The 14,766-nt window shown below is 43.9% G+C and overlaps 1 long non-coding RNA gene across 1 annotated transcript in view; it reads left to right on the top strand.

Moving 5' to 3' along the window:
* The window catches only part of LOC149857148 (uncharacterized), a 28,027-nt gene extending 17,540 nt beyond the window's left edge, over window positions 1-10,487 (top strand). Inside the window, exons 2-3 of the long non-coding RNA XR_016444214.1 lie at window positions 7,236-7,434; window positions 9,664-10,487. This is a non-coding gene — a long non-coding RNA (uncharacterized LOC149857148). The remainder of the gene's footprint in view (window positions 1-7,235; window positions 7,435-9,663) is intronic.
* The last annotated feature ends 4,279 nt before the right edge of the window (window positions 10,488-14,766 follow it).

The raw sequence follows: 14,766 nt of genomic DNA, 5'->3' as shown, positions 1-14,766 counted from the left end.
CACAGTCAAATGGGTTGCCAACTGGCTGGTGGGCCGCACCCAGAGGGTGGTAGTGGATGGCTCCTTCTCAACCTGGAAGGATGTGAGCAGTGGGGTCCCGCAGGGCTCGGTCCTCGGGCCCACACTGTTCAACATCTTCATCAGTGATTTGGACGAGGGGGTAAAAAGCACCCTGTTCAAATTTGCTGATGACACTAAGATGTGGGGGGGACGTGGGCACATTGGAAGGATGCAACAGGCTACAATCAGACCTAGACAGGTTACAAGGGTGGGTGGACGAGAATAGGATGGGTTTCAACACAGACAAGTGCAAGGTGATGCACCTTGGGAGGAACAACCGGCACCATACCTACAGGTTAGGGAACTCCCCTCTTGTCAGCACGGAGGCGGAAAGGGATCTGGGGGTCATAATTTACTCCAAGATGAACATGGGCCAGCAGTGTGGAGAGGCAGTAAGGAAGGGCAACCGCACCTTGGCATGCATCCACAGATGCATCTCGAGCAGGTCCAAAGAGGTGATCCTCCCCCTCTATGCGGCACTGGTCAGGCCGCAGCTGGAGTACTGCGTCCAGTTCTGGGCGCCTCACTTCAAGAGGGATGTGGACAGCATGGAGAGGGTCCAGAGGAGGGCCACTTGTATGATCAGGGGACAACAGGGCAGGCCCTATGAGGAGAGGCTATGGGACCTGAACCTGTTTAGCCTCCAAAAGAGAAGGCTGAAGGAGGGATCTAGTGGCCTGTTATAAACTAGTCAAGGGGGATCAGCAGGCATTGGGGGAGTCACTGTTCCCCCGAGCACTGCCAGGAGTGACCAGGAATAACGGTCACAAGCTGGCAGAGGGTAGGTTTAGGTTAGATATCAGGAGGCGCTACTTCACAGTCAGGGCGGCTAGTGTCTGGAACCAGCTTCCAAGAGAAGTGGTGCAGGCTCCTACCTTGGGGGTGTTTAAGAGGAGGTTGGATGAACATCTTGTTGGGGTCGTTTGACCCCAGTATTCTTTCCTGCCATGGCAGGGGGTTGGACTAGATGATCTGCTCAGGTCCCTTCCGACCCTAGAAACTATGAAACTAGGATGGCTGGCTTGCTGGAAAGGGCTTTCAACTAGGTGAATTGGGGGATGAGTGTGCAGATGAGAATGCAAGCCGGGGCACAGTCAAACAGGAAGGACATAGAGAGGGCGGTCAGGGAGGTGTCAAGAGGCTGGAATGACAGGGTGGTAGGAAACTGGGGGTTACCAATGAGGGACTTAAGTCTTTATACACAAATGCTAGGAGTATGGGGAATAAGCAGGAGGAACTGGCACTCCTGCTACCAAATGGGAAATATGATCTCATTGGAATAATGGAGACCTGGTGGGATGCCATGCATGACTGGACTGAATGCATAGAGGGTTACAGGTTGCACAGAAGGGATCAGGTAGGGAAGAAGGGTGGAGATGTAGCTCTCTTTGTAAAAAATTGGTATGCCTCCTCAGAGACCCAAACTGGTTTGAGAGAAGGGTGACTTGAGACCCTGTGGGTCAAGATATGGGAGGGATGAGGAGAAGGGGACTTGATGGTAGGCATCTACTACAGACCACTATGTCAGGAGGAGGAGCTGGATCTGGAATTTTGCAGAGAGCTAATGGAGGTTGCACATGACCTCAGTTACCCTGACATCTGCTGGGAAGAGCACTCAGACAGATCTGACCAGTCACATAGGTTTTTTACCTGCATGAAAGGACTATATTTAGTACAGAAGGTGAACAGGCTGACCAGAGGGAAAGCTTTGTTGGATCTGGTTCTAGCCCCAGTCTGAGGATTGAGGGTAATCTGGGAGATAGTGATCATGAGATGATAGAATTCACTATCCATCATAGGGTGGAGAAGTCAGCCCGTAGGGCAGAGGTGCATGACTTCAGGAAGACTGACTTCAATGAGCTTATGAAAATAGTGGGAGAGAACCTATGGGAAGAGGGACTGGAGGGGAAGAGAGTTCAAGAAGGGTGGTTGTTCTTCAAAGGAGTGATTCTCAGAGTGCAGAAACAGTCCATTTCTGTATCCAGGAAAGGTGGTAAAGGGGCCAGGAAGCCCTCTTGATTTACCAGACGAGTCAAGGAGTGCTTAAAAAAGAAAAAGGAGGCTTACGGAGAGTGGAAACAAGGGGTAGTCACCAAGGAGGAATACACAATTATAGCCTGTATTTGTAGGGAGAGGATAAGGAAGGCAAAGGTGGTGACCGAGATCAGGTTGGCAACCAAAATCAAGGACAATAAGAAGTCCTTTTTGAGGTATATAGGGAGCAGGGGGAAGACCAAGAGAAATGCGGGGCCATTGCAGAATGGGACGGGACAGCTGACAACAAACGTGGAGAAAGCTGAACTATTTAATGAATACTTTCCATCAGTGTTCCTGCATACAAGTTGTGGTTGCCCACCTGGTTGGATACTGGATGGATGTAGGGGAGCATTGCCAACCAACAGGCAGTTTTGAACTGGTGAGAGAGCACTAAGAGCGGCTGAATGTCTTCGAGGCAGGACCAGATGGACTACACCTAAGAGTGTTGAGGGAATTGACTGAAGTCATTGTAGGACAGTTGGTGAAGGTATCTGAAGACTCGTGGTGCTTGGGAGAGGTCCCAGAAGACTGGAAAAGGGCCAATGTGGTGCCAATCTTTAAGAAGGGGAGAAGGGAAGATCTGGGAAACTATAGGCTGCTCAATTTTGGAAAAAATGATCAAGAATTCCATTTGTGAGAGGCTGGCAGAAGGCATGGTGCTAAAGGATAGTCAACATGGTTTCATTGCAGGCAGGTTGGGCCTGACCAACCTCATCTCCTTCTATGATCAAGTAATGAACAGCTTAGATGTGGGAGACATGGTTGATGTCACATACTTGGATTTTAAAAAGACCTTTGATATGGCCTCCCATAATGCTCTTAAATAAAAACTGGGGGACTGTGGGCTGGCAGAGTCCATGGTTAGGTTGGTTTGGAACTGGCTGAGGTCAAACCCAGACAGTGTTAGTGGACGGGTCTGTATCATCTTGGCGGGAGGCAGCCCGTGGTGTTCCTCAGGGTTTAGTTCTTGGCCCTGTGCTGTTCAATATCCTGATCAATGATTTAAATGAGGATGTGGAAAGCATGCTGGCCAAGTTTGCAGGTGATACTTAGTTATGGGGAAAAGCGGTCAGACTAGGGGATAGGTTGCAGATCCAAGCAGACCTGGAAAAGCTGGAAAGGCGGGCAGAGTGGAACTAGATGCAGTTCAACAAGGATAAATGCAGAGTGCTTCATCTGGGGAGAAGTAACCAGCAACATGAATGTAGGTTAGGAGGCTGACAGAGACTTCACAGTATTTCAGATAAGTCTGTATCCTGCATGTGTATAAAGACATTGTGTTCTTTATATTACAGTAAAATCTGGCCAGCACGATGACTAAAAGGGACCTCAGAGTTATAGTTGATCACAGTATAAACATGAGCCACCAATGCAACGCTGTAGTCAACAGAACTAATAGTATACTGGGATGCATTAGCCAATGCATTGCGAGCAGGGCTAAGGAAGTGATACTCCTCTCTACTCGCTGCTTGTGAGCCCCCAGCTGGAGTACTGTGTCCAGTTCTGGGTGACACACTTAAAAAAAAAAGATGTGGAGAATTTTGAAAGGGTCCACAGAAGGACCACAAGAATGATTAAGGGCCTGGAGGACAAACCTTATGAGGAAGGACTAAGGGATCTAGGACTGTTCAGCCTGGGAAAGAGAAAACTGAGGGGGGACTTGGTGGCCATCTATATATGTAAGGGGTGAATATCAGGAGCTGGGATAAAAGCTATTCGCTAGGGCATCCCATGGGAGGACAAATAGCAATGGACGTAAACTGTTAGAAGATGGTTTCAGGTTGAATGTAAGGAAGAACTTCTTTATGGTAAGGCTGACCAGAATCTGGAATAGACTTCCCAAGGAGGTAGTGCAGTCCCCAACCTTGGAAGTCTTCAAGAGAAGACTGGACAGACACCTTGCTGGGATCATTTGATCTCAGCAGTATTCCTATCCAGAACAGGGGGGGTTGGACTCTGATCTTTTGAGGTTCCTTCCAGCCCTTCATTTCTATGATTACTTAAAACAATCCTAGATATGCTTGATCTCCATATCCATATAATACTTTTTTAAATCTTGTGGAATTCTTAAGTCTCAATGGTTTCCTGTGACCATGAGTTCTGCACTTTTCCATGTGCTGCATTAATAAAGTATTTATTTTTCTTAGGCTTAAATTTACCACTTTTTAACATTATTAAATGTCCCTTTGTTTTTGTATTGCAAGGCAGGGAGACTAAAACAATGTAAAGTTTTGTAGTCTTCCTCCTCTATGCAATCTATAATTGTATGTACTTTTTTCATGTGCCCTTTTGTTTGCTTCTCTTAGAAGGGAAACAACCTCGGTTTTCTCCATCTTTCTTCATGTGAGAATTCTTTTATTACCTTGGCCATATTCCCCATCCTTCTCTGAACTCCTTGTAGTTCTGCATTATCTTTTTTGAGATGGGCTGGCAAAGACTTCACAGTATTTCAGATAAATCTGTATCCTGCATGTGTATAAAGACATTGTGTTCTCCATATTACAGTAAAAGCTGCATTAACTGGCATTTTAGTAACCGGCATGCTCTACTAACTAGAATTTCCAGCTGGCTGACCAGATGCAGGTGGGTCATGCGGCCACTGTCACCACCCACCACCCTGTGCTGTCTCCACTCCATATGCAGCCACCATCGCTCCCACACCCCGTACTCCGTATATGGCTCCCATTTCCCCCCCAGCTCTGTGTCCAGCTGAAAACCCCAGCATTTTTAGATTACCGGCACCCCCCATTCCCCACTCATGCCAGATAACAGAGCTTTTACTGTATTAATCATCCCGTTCCTTAAGTATCTGAACACTTTGCTTTTCTGGTGATAGCTGAAATTTTAATCACACTGTCTACTTTGACCAGGTTTTTTCTTGACTCAGCACAGTTATTTCAGAATCCTGAAAATGTTATTCATAGTTCAATTAATCCCCTTCAACTAGCAGTACTCTGCATTTATTTGCAAACATGCTTTTGTTTGGTTAGGCTTTCTGAAGTTCCTCATATTCTTCACTGGTCCTAACTAACATGGATAATTGTGTCAATCTATAGATTTTGTTAATTCACTACTCGCCCTTTTTCTGAGGTATTAAACAACACAGGACCTAGTACAAAATCTTGAGACCACCTGCTGTTAATCTTTTGACACAGTGAAAATTGGCCATTTAATCCTACTCTTTGCTTTCTGTCTCTTTTCTAGCCAGTTTTTTAACCTTAACAATACTTTACCTATTATCTCATGACTACTTAGTTCTTTTATAGTTTCCTGCATGAGATCTTGTCAAAGACATTTTGAGACTCTAAATAAATGATGTCAAATTGTTTTCCTTATTCCCTAATTTTTGTATACTTTCTAGGAGATTAGTAAAATGTGACCTTCCTTGGCTAATTAAGCCCCATCTCACTGTTATCTTCTAAGTATTTTGTTATTCTGTTTTAAACATTGTTTCTCAACTGATTTTTTCCAAGCACAGATTCATTAATTTGTAATTCTTCACATGACCTTCAGTGCCTTTTTTTAATTAAAGAAATTGGCTACCTTTCAGTCTTTTGGAATGGTGGCTATATTTCATGAGACTGTGATTTTTGTCCCCTAGCAGCCCAGATAGACCATACATAATTTTTTTGTAGCTGTTTTGAGGATGTTTATAAATTGGCCTTGGTTACATAGTGCTTTAAAACATGATTAGCACTTGGAATACAACTTTCCAACATACAACAAAGAAATACATAAAATATGAGAAACTCACTGTGATACATACAATAGGCTAAACCAGCTGTGATGGAAGAAAATACAACTTCCATAAGCCTTCACTAGGATTTTTTTTTTCAAAATTTAATTTTTATTGTTATCATTAACAGTGTTAACTTCATTAACATTAACCACCAGGGTTAAGAGTGTTGGAGCTCTGGTACAGATAAACTGATGCTTGTCTCTGGCACGTCAAACTCCTTGTCATCTCACCCTGCTCTGAATAGGTCAAAATATTGGATACTAAAACACTGGTGACTATCTGAATCCCTGTGTGCACTAATCCTCCAGTCTTTGCTGTTGTTTGTTGTTGTTTGTTTGCTTTTTGCAGTTAAACTGCTGTTAGCAGGAGGAAATATTTGGAGAATGTCCCTTGTATGGACTATGCCACTGATACAATGGGAGTTGTGCTTTCTTGAGATCAGAGTGGAATTGTGGAACAAAGATTTGATCTGTGGTATATTTGCAGTTGCAATTTCCCAAGTCAATAATTTCTTCATGCAGGAAACATGATACTTTAGCAGCTGAGGATTTCCAGAACCTTGGAAAAGTTCAGACTAAGATCCAAGACAAATCTGAACTTGGTGATTTGGAATACACCTCTAGTATTTTTAGGGTGGCAGTTTCAAAAGTGCTGATTATACACAAAACACTTTTCCCACTTAAGTTGTTGGAACTTTTACCTTTAACTTCAATAGTTACAGAATTAGTCCAGCACTGAGAGAAACTGAAGGTCCTACCCTTTGTGGTTTTTTTATTTGCTTTGTTTGCTCATATACTAATTCTTTGTCTAGTGGATGAGATTGGGAAAGCATTAAAAAGAGCACTACATTTATTCTACTGTATAATTAACTGTGAGGCATGGAACAAATATGAGAATGCTATACAGGCAGTCTTCTCAGGAGTCTTGGCTTCAGGGTTTTCTAGAGTCTTGTCTGCTTTCTTAAAGGAAGTGTCCAAGAAAGTTTGGACAGATGTTCTCCAAGGAGATGGGCAAAGCAGTGAACTTGTTTGCTGGCGTGGTGTCGCATCGGATCAAGCGTTGTAAAGTCGAAACTGACGTCATAAAGTTGAAACAGGGTGTCAATTTATAAACGTTGTAAGAGCGAAACGTTGTAACTCAAAACGTTGCAAGTCGAGGACTGCCTATATTATGTACAAATGCCAAATAATCAATGCAGTACTGCCATCTGTTGGCGGTTGTGATTAGCAATGCTGCAGAAGAAATACTTGACAATCTTGGATATGGTATTTCATTTATCTTTGAACAGTCACATAGAATGTCTGTACACTATTAAAGTAGCTACTACTTTCTCCTTTACAAGAAGGTTGTATTTTACTAGTGCCGTATACTGTGTTAAATCAGAGAATATCCTTTGTAGACCTGCGTTGCCACAAAACAGGCAATAGATGCAAGAAAGCAAAGCTAACTGAAGACCCAGAGCTACTATCCAAATGGCTTTGATGCTTCTATGGGTTTCCTCAGAATCTGCTATGTCTGGAGATGATTTCTACTCTCTTTTCTTTGTGAGATGTCTAACAGAATTATCTGGACAGGATCTCTGCAAATGGTCACCAAAGGTAATCCCTACACCAGAGCTGCTGCTTATGGGTTTGTCTTTAGGACTGGATGATCCAGATCAACATGAATAATTTTACAGAGCTTTCTGAGTCAAGAAGAAAGAGATATGTAAATAAGATTCAAAATGTAAGTCTACATTCTACCTAATAGGAATTTCACAACTTAGAAGTCCAATCTCTTTCCCACTGAAGTCATCAGTGCAGTGAACTAAGGTGGAGTGGATATAGTTCAGGACTGAAAGTTAGCACTGGGAGTTCCAGTTCCCTTGTGCCTTCCTCCTGCCCCTGCAAGTCATGTAGGCCAACATTTTCTAAAGTGTCTAGCTAGAAGTAGCTGTAGTCCAGTTTTCAAAAGTGCTGAGCATTTGCACAGTGGAGTATATCTGAGGCACTCAGATGGATACACTGGGAAATTTAGGCATGACTGATGGTTGCAGGTTCACTATGAAAGTCAGTATTTATATCTGAATACAGGAGTTCTGAATTAGTTCTGTGCTTTGCCACTACAATATAGTCCAACTTGCAGTGGTGAAAATGAGCATGCTGGTTAACTTTAATGAGAACTGGATTGGTCCTGATTCTGTGAGTCCCCAGGAGGTTTGTCTGAGTAATGGGTGGTAGACCAGGTCTCCAACTGTAAACAGTGAGGCTGCTGAAAATTTGGCTTTATTCAGATGTGCCTCAGAGCTGAGCTTTTTAGAAACCCCTGAATCAACCACTGTGTTTCTTTGCTAATGCAAAAATATTTTATTTTCTCAAAGGAAAAAGTCTTGATCTCACATAACTAACACAAGACCCCATGCAAAATTATTATACAATTTTGTTTTCTAATAAGAAGTGATTAAAATGCGTTTTAAAACCTTGCTAAAAGACTAGTTCAGAATTGCAAAAGACGACAATAAGGAGAGAATGCTGGGAAGCCTGAATGAAGGGAAATCAATTGTTTTTAGCACAAACTTGTTCACTCATATAAATTAATCATAACACTTACCTTTCAAACTTGTCATCTAGCATTTTTGGTATATGTAAAGTGCTCTTGACAGCTTGTGTAGGCCCGATAACCCTCATTTAAAAAGAACAATTCTCATTCAACAGGACTGTATTACTATTTTTCCTTTAGTATGCAGCTTCCTTCTAATGTGGCAATTTCATTCATCCTTTTCATGAGACACACAAACAGGGCATTCTGAAGCTGCTATTTTTGGGGCAGGTCTTTGTAAAGTGATGTCTTTCACGTATCTTACAGGGAGCGAAATCGATCTCTTTTTCAGAGGAGTTTCTATAAGAGGAGTTTTTTTCCCCACTAAAAATGCCTTCTCTGAGCCCTGGCACAGATCCTAGGGTCTGTTAAAAATAGGTCCTGATGTCTGTGCAGTCAATTGATTGGGCTTTGGTCAGTTACTTGGTATCAGTTAAAGTACCACTGAGTCTACACTTGCCATTGTTAGTATAAGGTTTTACCCTGCATCTAGATTCAGGATGCCATAAGCTGATTTGAGAGTGAGTAGTTGGTGTGACAGGTGTCAGCTGTCAAAGACAACTGTCTCAACTGATGAACCTCCTTAGTCCTAATTCTTTTTTTGCCTTCAGTGATAAAATCAATTGACCTCTGTAATGTGGACAAGGCCTTACTGTTTTTGTAGAGTACAGCAGTTGTGGTGGGTTATGGAGCCTTAGTCCACTGAATAATGTAAAGTTTAGCAGTAGGATCTTGACCACTGCATATCACTCCTATGCCATAAAAGTTTGTTTCGTATGTTACAAGACTATTTTTAATTCTGGAACCCACAGAGGACTTCAAACAATCTAAATAAGGAGAGAAAAGGAAATGGTGACAATTGAGAAGGCAGAGTAGGAGACATTAAAGGACCATTAAGAAGATTTAAAAAATCAGTGTATATGGTATTGGGGAGAATTTTATTTAAAAAACTTAGAATAATGTAGGGTATTACTGTAGGTAGTAGAGTATACATAAACTGTAGAATAGGAGAGCTATGAAAAGATAATAAAATAAGGTTAGAAAGAGGGATGTGAAAGCAAGAAATGAAGTTGCTGTCTGTACCAAAGATCAAAATAATAAGGTTCTTATTTGACTCCTGATCATTCAAGCACCTGCACACAAGCTTAATACTGTGCCTAGCACTGGTGCAGAATTAGGTTCTGAACTTTACTTGGCAAGTTCCCATTTTCTTCCTCAGTGGAATAAAGATGCAGGTTTGGCTTTGGCAGGGAGAAAAGTCAGACAAGTATGAAAGCAACATGAAAAAGGACCAGGAAGAAAGAGACAAAAAGAGCATTACGCTAAGGAGGGATGACAGACTTTAGGTGGAAACAAGAACTGAGATGCAAGCAAGAGCACACTGATGGAGCCCTGTAAAGGTAAGAAGTTCAAATATGATGTGGGAATGTAAAGAGAACCAGTAAGAGATTCAAGGAGCTTGTATCAAATGGTCAGAGCAGTGAGACATTAATGCTGATTTACCTGTCGTATATTGCATAGTTTGGGAAGGAGTGGTTGGAGCCAGAGAGGCCAGAGAAGAGGGAGTTAAAATAATTCTGGTGCAATTTCACAAGGGGAAAGAATGAGTGAGAGTTTGGATAAATTATGTAAGTCAAGGGTGTCAAAAATGCAGCCTGCAGGCTGGATCCAGCCTATGGAGTCATATCATAAAGCCTGCGGTACTAGCTGCTGCATGCTACCTGCTTGCTGGGTCCAGGGCCGCTCTGGATCAGGCCTGCAGATGGGTTGTCCATGTTGGCTTCAGCACACATGACCTGTCTGGCCTGGGCGTCATTTGCAGCATTCACCCCAGCCCACCCCTGTGCATCCTAGGCTGCACCAGGCTGGAGCCAGCACACACTACAAGCAGCAAGTGACTTACATGCACTCATGTGACTCTAGCCCTGTGTGCTGGATCTGGGGCTGGTTTGGATCAGTCCAATAGACTGGAGCCGTATGCCAAATCCAGCAAGCAGGGCTGGTGTGGCATGAGATCCACATACAGTGCACGCCCCAAACCAGTACTGTGTATTGTGTGCTGTACTATGCTGCATGTGGGGCTGCAGTGGGGTGTGTGCTGCATGTGGCACCAGCACCAGGCTGGTCCTGCACGTTGGTTCTGGGGCTGGTCTGCAACAGGCTCATAGACCAGCCCTGCATGACAGAGGCAGTATGCAGGGCCAGTCTGGTGCAGGTGCCACATGCAGCATGTGCCCCAGGCTGGCCCCACTCATTGTCTGTAAACTGCACCCAAGACCGCTGTGCTGCACACAGGGCCGAGGCCATCATGTTCTGCATGTGGCATAGGGCTGGAGCTGGCATGTGCACTGCACGCGGCCCACATAGCCAATTCAGAGTGTGTACTGCATGCAGTGTCTGCACTGGACCAACCCTGTGGGCTGGATCCAGCATGGGGTCTGATCTGGCCTGAAGACTGGTCTTGCATCCTTGTGGGCTGGATAAGTTTGACGCCCCTGATGTAAGTCAAACTGCAGCATAATTTACATCAGATTTTCCTGTGTAGCAAATTTGCTGCATAGAAAGGAGTGGACTCTTGACCAGCTTTCTCAAGCTTGCTGCCCATTGTTGGTGCTAATAAAGGGCCTGGCCACTAGATGGCAGGGGAACCAGTTTTCATTATGCAAAGGGCTATACTGAATGGACCAACAAGGCATTATTCATAGTAATTTTCCCATATAGTGAAGCTATTATACATTTGTCAAGAGGCAACTTTAATCTAGATTTGAGTGATTTAGGGCTGTCTGTTGTGTCCGCTCCATTTTACTACAGAGGAAAGTCAGTTGTTACACAGTAAATATGTGCTTCATCTGCACCATGAAATAATACCTACTAGATCACCTAGATGAGTCAGGAACACTTAGGCTGCTTACAGATGTGAAAAAGCCCCCAAAATGGCACTTTAAGCTTGGCATATCAAGTGCAGTGCACACCCAGAAAAGGCATCACGTTAGTTGGACCTGGCTTTCCAAATGCCTATATAGATTGAATCAGCTTTAGATAAAAGTGCCAAAAAGCCCCGCTGAGGCACCTGATCTATACAGATGCTGCAGAGCTGGGTCAAACTAATGCACTGCCTCTTCTAGTAAAACACTGTTTTGTTTTTTTTCATGTCTATCAGCGCCCTCAATGGTTAACTGTATCAAATGCTACCAACACATCAAACAATGTTAAAATGGTTATTTGTCCTCTCATCATGCCTAAGAAGAGATCATATTCTAGAGTTGTGACCATTCTGTATCCTGGACTGAAACTTGACTATGAACAGATGGTGACAATGATAAAGATGTATAGCCCTTGGATTCTGTTGCTCTATTAATTTCTCAGTGACCATGTCCAGGGAAGAAAAATTGAAGCTAAGTGGTAGCACGTTTGATTATTTGTGGTCAGTGGCTTCTTTATGTCTTGCTGGACATGTGTGTGTGGGGGGGAGTGGTGGTATATTTCCCTCTTCGCAAAAGCCATCTTAATAGTCCACTCAGTCTTTATCTTTGTTTTCTTTCTGTGTCCTTGCCTAAGGGGATGGAGGCGGCCTATGGTTGAGGCTGCAGTCAACAGCAGGTGATTAGACAGGCTCAGGCAGCTGCATACAATCAATTTTTGCCTTGAAGGAACTGCCTAAGCCAATGATTGTTAGGTATGATTCTGCCTCTGAAGACTTATTACAAGGTACTATGGTGAAGGAAAGCATCTGAGTTGTTGAATAGTCATTGCAGGTTTATGGAAACCAATGACAAGAATGTGAAATGCAATGTGAGATGAAGGAGGCTTAGGATCTTATTTTCAGGATAGGAAAGGAGATTATATGCTTGCTAGTATGGTTAAGGTTCAGTGAAGCACTGAGGAGGAAGGATGGTCTAGATGAAGATTTGGACTGTGACTCCCACTATAGCACAGACTCAGTGTGTGATTTTTGGATGATTTGCTCTATCCCAGGCCCACAGAATTTTTTTTTTTAATTTAAATTTTTCGTACTCCAAGCAAATTAGTCAAAATAAATTCTAAATCCATGAGTCAGTCCAGAACCATAAGCAGCCCTACTACTGGCAAACATCCTCCACCCTCATCTGGGGCTTCAGATGTTTCCAAAACCTTTGGTGGTCATCCTACTTGCAGGCCCAAGCCCAGAAGCTTGGGGTTTGGATGCCCCTGAGTTTTGCTTGCCCTCAGACATAAGGACACAGTGGCAAGCTAGGGAGGAGTCTCCCCTTTCCATAAAGGCCAAGACCTTCCTACTTCAGCGGCTAAGTGGGAGGTTAACTATACATTACCTTGGCAGGTACTATCCCTGTGCCAGGAGAAGGTCTTCCACAGGTGTGACTAGGAAGACCACCTCAGTGACCATGGTGTTTCCCTTGCCAGGCAAGCATAGGACTATGCTTGATCTGAGCCCACAAAAGGCCAAGAAGTGATCCCAAGCCCACAGAAAGTCTTAAGTGTGTAAAGTGGGGCTTAGGTGAATAACATGTAGAGTCCAAATTGCAAAACCCCACCTAACCCATTAGATGTTTCAGTGCTCATGAGTAAAGTTCCCTGAGGGCCTAAGGTTTGGCTTCTGTGCATGCCCAGAAACACTATCTTTGGACAGGGCTGAGAAACTTTGGAGTCCCTCCAGGGCCAGTCCAACCATTAGGCAAACTAGGCAGTTGCCTCTGGCACCAGAATTTGAGGGGCACCAAAAATTATATTCAGAACAAAATAACAGGAACATCATTCTAAATAACAGCCCTGGCCAGCTAAGGCTCCATCTTGGTCTAAGACTTTTGGTTCGGTAAAGGGAAAAAGACCTCTGAAAAGATCTCAGAGGAAAGTTCACTAGAATTGCAACTCCGACCATTTCAACTCTCAAGTGGACTTATGACAAGAGTATACTGCTGGCAATGTCATCCTAAAAGATGAACCCCTACTCCTATATCATCTTACCGCTCATGACACTGATTTCATACACCTTCTTTCTCCCTTCCAATCACCCTCTTTTAAATCTAAAGCACCCTAAATTTTGTCAGCTGCATTTAAGATTTCGTCAAGAGTAAGATGACCAAAATTCGCTGATTCTGGGAACAGATATGTATTGTGCGTGTAATTCAGGAAATGGGCTTCAAGGTAGGAATGTTTTAGTTTGATTTTGTAAATCTCATTCAATTTATATGATGAAAAGTGTGAAACAATCCTTCTGTTTGTTTGTTTTTATTATTTTATTGTTCATTTCAAATATCAAATAAGTACATGTAAAAGTTCATGCTAGACTTCTTTATCTTTCTCTATATTGGAAGTAGTGGGGGCACTGAGGTATACGGTTGCCTAGGGTGCCAAACCGGCCCTGAGTCCCTCTTATGCTCCTGCCCATCTGGACTCTTCAGACTCAGCATGCTTCTGCATAGGTGCCCCAAGGGACCCAACCACAGCCTTGAGAGAGCGCGGGGGCATCTTAAACCTCATCCTAGGGATTTAAATACCTTACTCAGCACTGCAGAAGGCAGCTCTAGCAGCCTGGGATTTTCAACCCTGCACTTTGTTTTGAAGGTAGGCACATAAGTTGTCCCTTTCCAGGGGGATCAAGTCTCACTCTTACTTAAAAATGCCAGGATGGTTGTGCCATCCCTGCTTTTGTACACTGTGCCTTGTAGAACCCCCCTGCTTTTGTGTAATACCTCCACAAGATGCCTCTGTGGAGCCATCACACCTCTCTCTCTCACAGGAGTGTTGTAAGGATAAGTACATCTATAATTGTGGGATGCTGAAGGCCATGGATGAGGAAAAAGAGGAGCACTACAAGACAGGAATGTTTATCTGCAATAAGCTAAGCTTGTTTGTTACTCCTTGAAATATTTTATCATCTCTTTTCCAGCCAGCTATTGCAAGTGCTAAGCAATGGTCAGTCAGTGTCTGCCTGTCCTTCCTGACCCAGCACTTTCTCAGGTATTTCAATCCTTTCTGTGAATTTTAGGTATGGCTGAGACATCTGGATGCACATGGTCCCTTCAGGGGATGTGAGTCACCAAGTCTGGGTTTCTCTTTACCTCATCTCTCTGTGAAGGCCTTGCCCTCCTCACCAGGAAGGGGAAAGCTACTTGAAGCACAAAGCTTGGGCCCTTTCACACATGCCCTTTGTTGTTCTGAATCCCCTGCCCCATCGAGTGAGACCGAAGAAATCTTCTCGGGGCTGGAACGTATCCGAGCCGAGGGTACGGCTGCCCCTGCGAGCAACTGTGGAGCCTCCCAAGAGCTCAGTCCTGGCATGTGCTGAGGGGCTCGGTCAGACCAGGAGACGGGTCAGACAGGTCTGACCAGCAGGTGCGTGCTCCCGTCCTCAG

The sequence above is a fragment of the Crocodylus siamensis genome, chromosome 9 (genome assembly GCF_052110815.1).
Source record: "Crocodylus siamensis isolate JL-2025a chromosome 9, ASM5211081v1, whole genome shotgun sequence".
Taxonomy (NCBI): Eukaryota; Metazoa; Chordata; order Crocodylia; family Crocodylidae; genus Crocodylus; species Crocodylus siamensis.
Note: the sequence above shows the minus strand (reverse complement) of the source record. Positions and strands in the feature narration are given on the sequence as shown.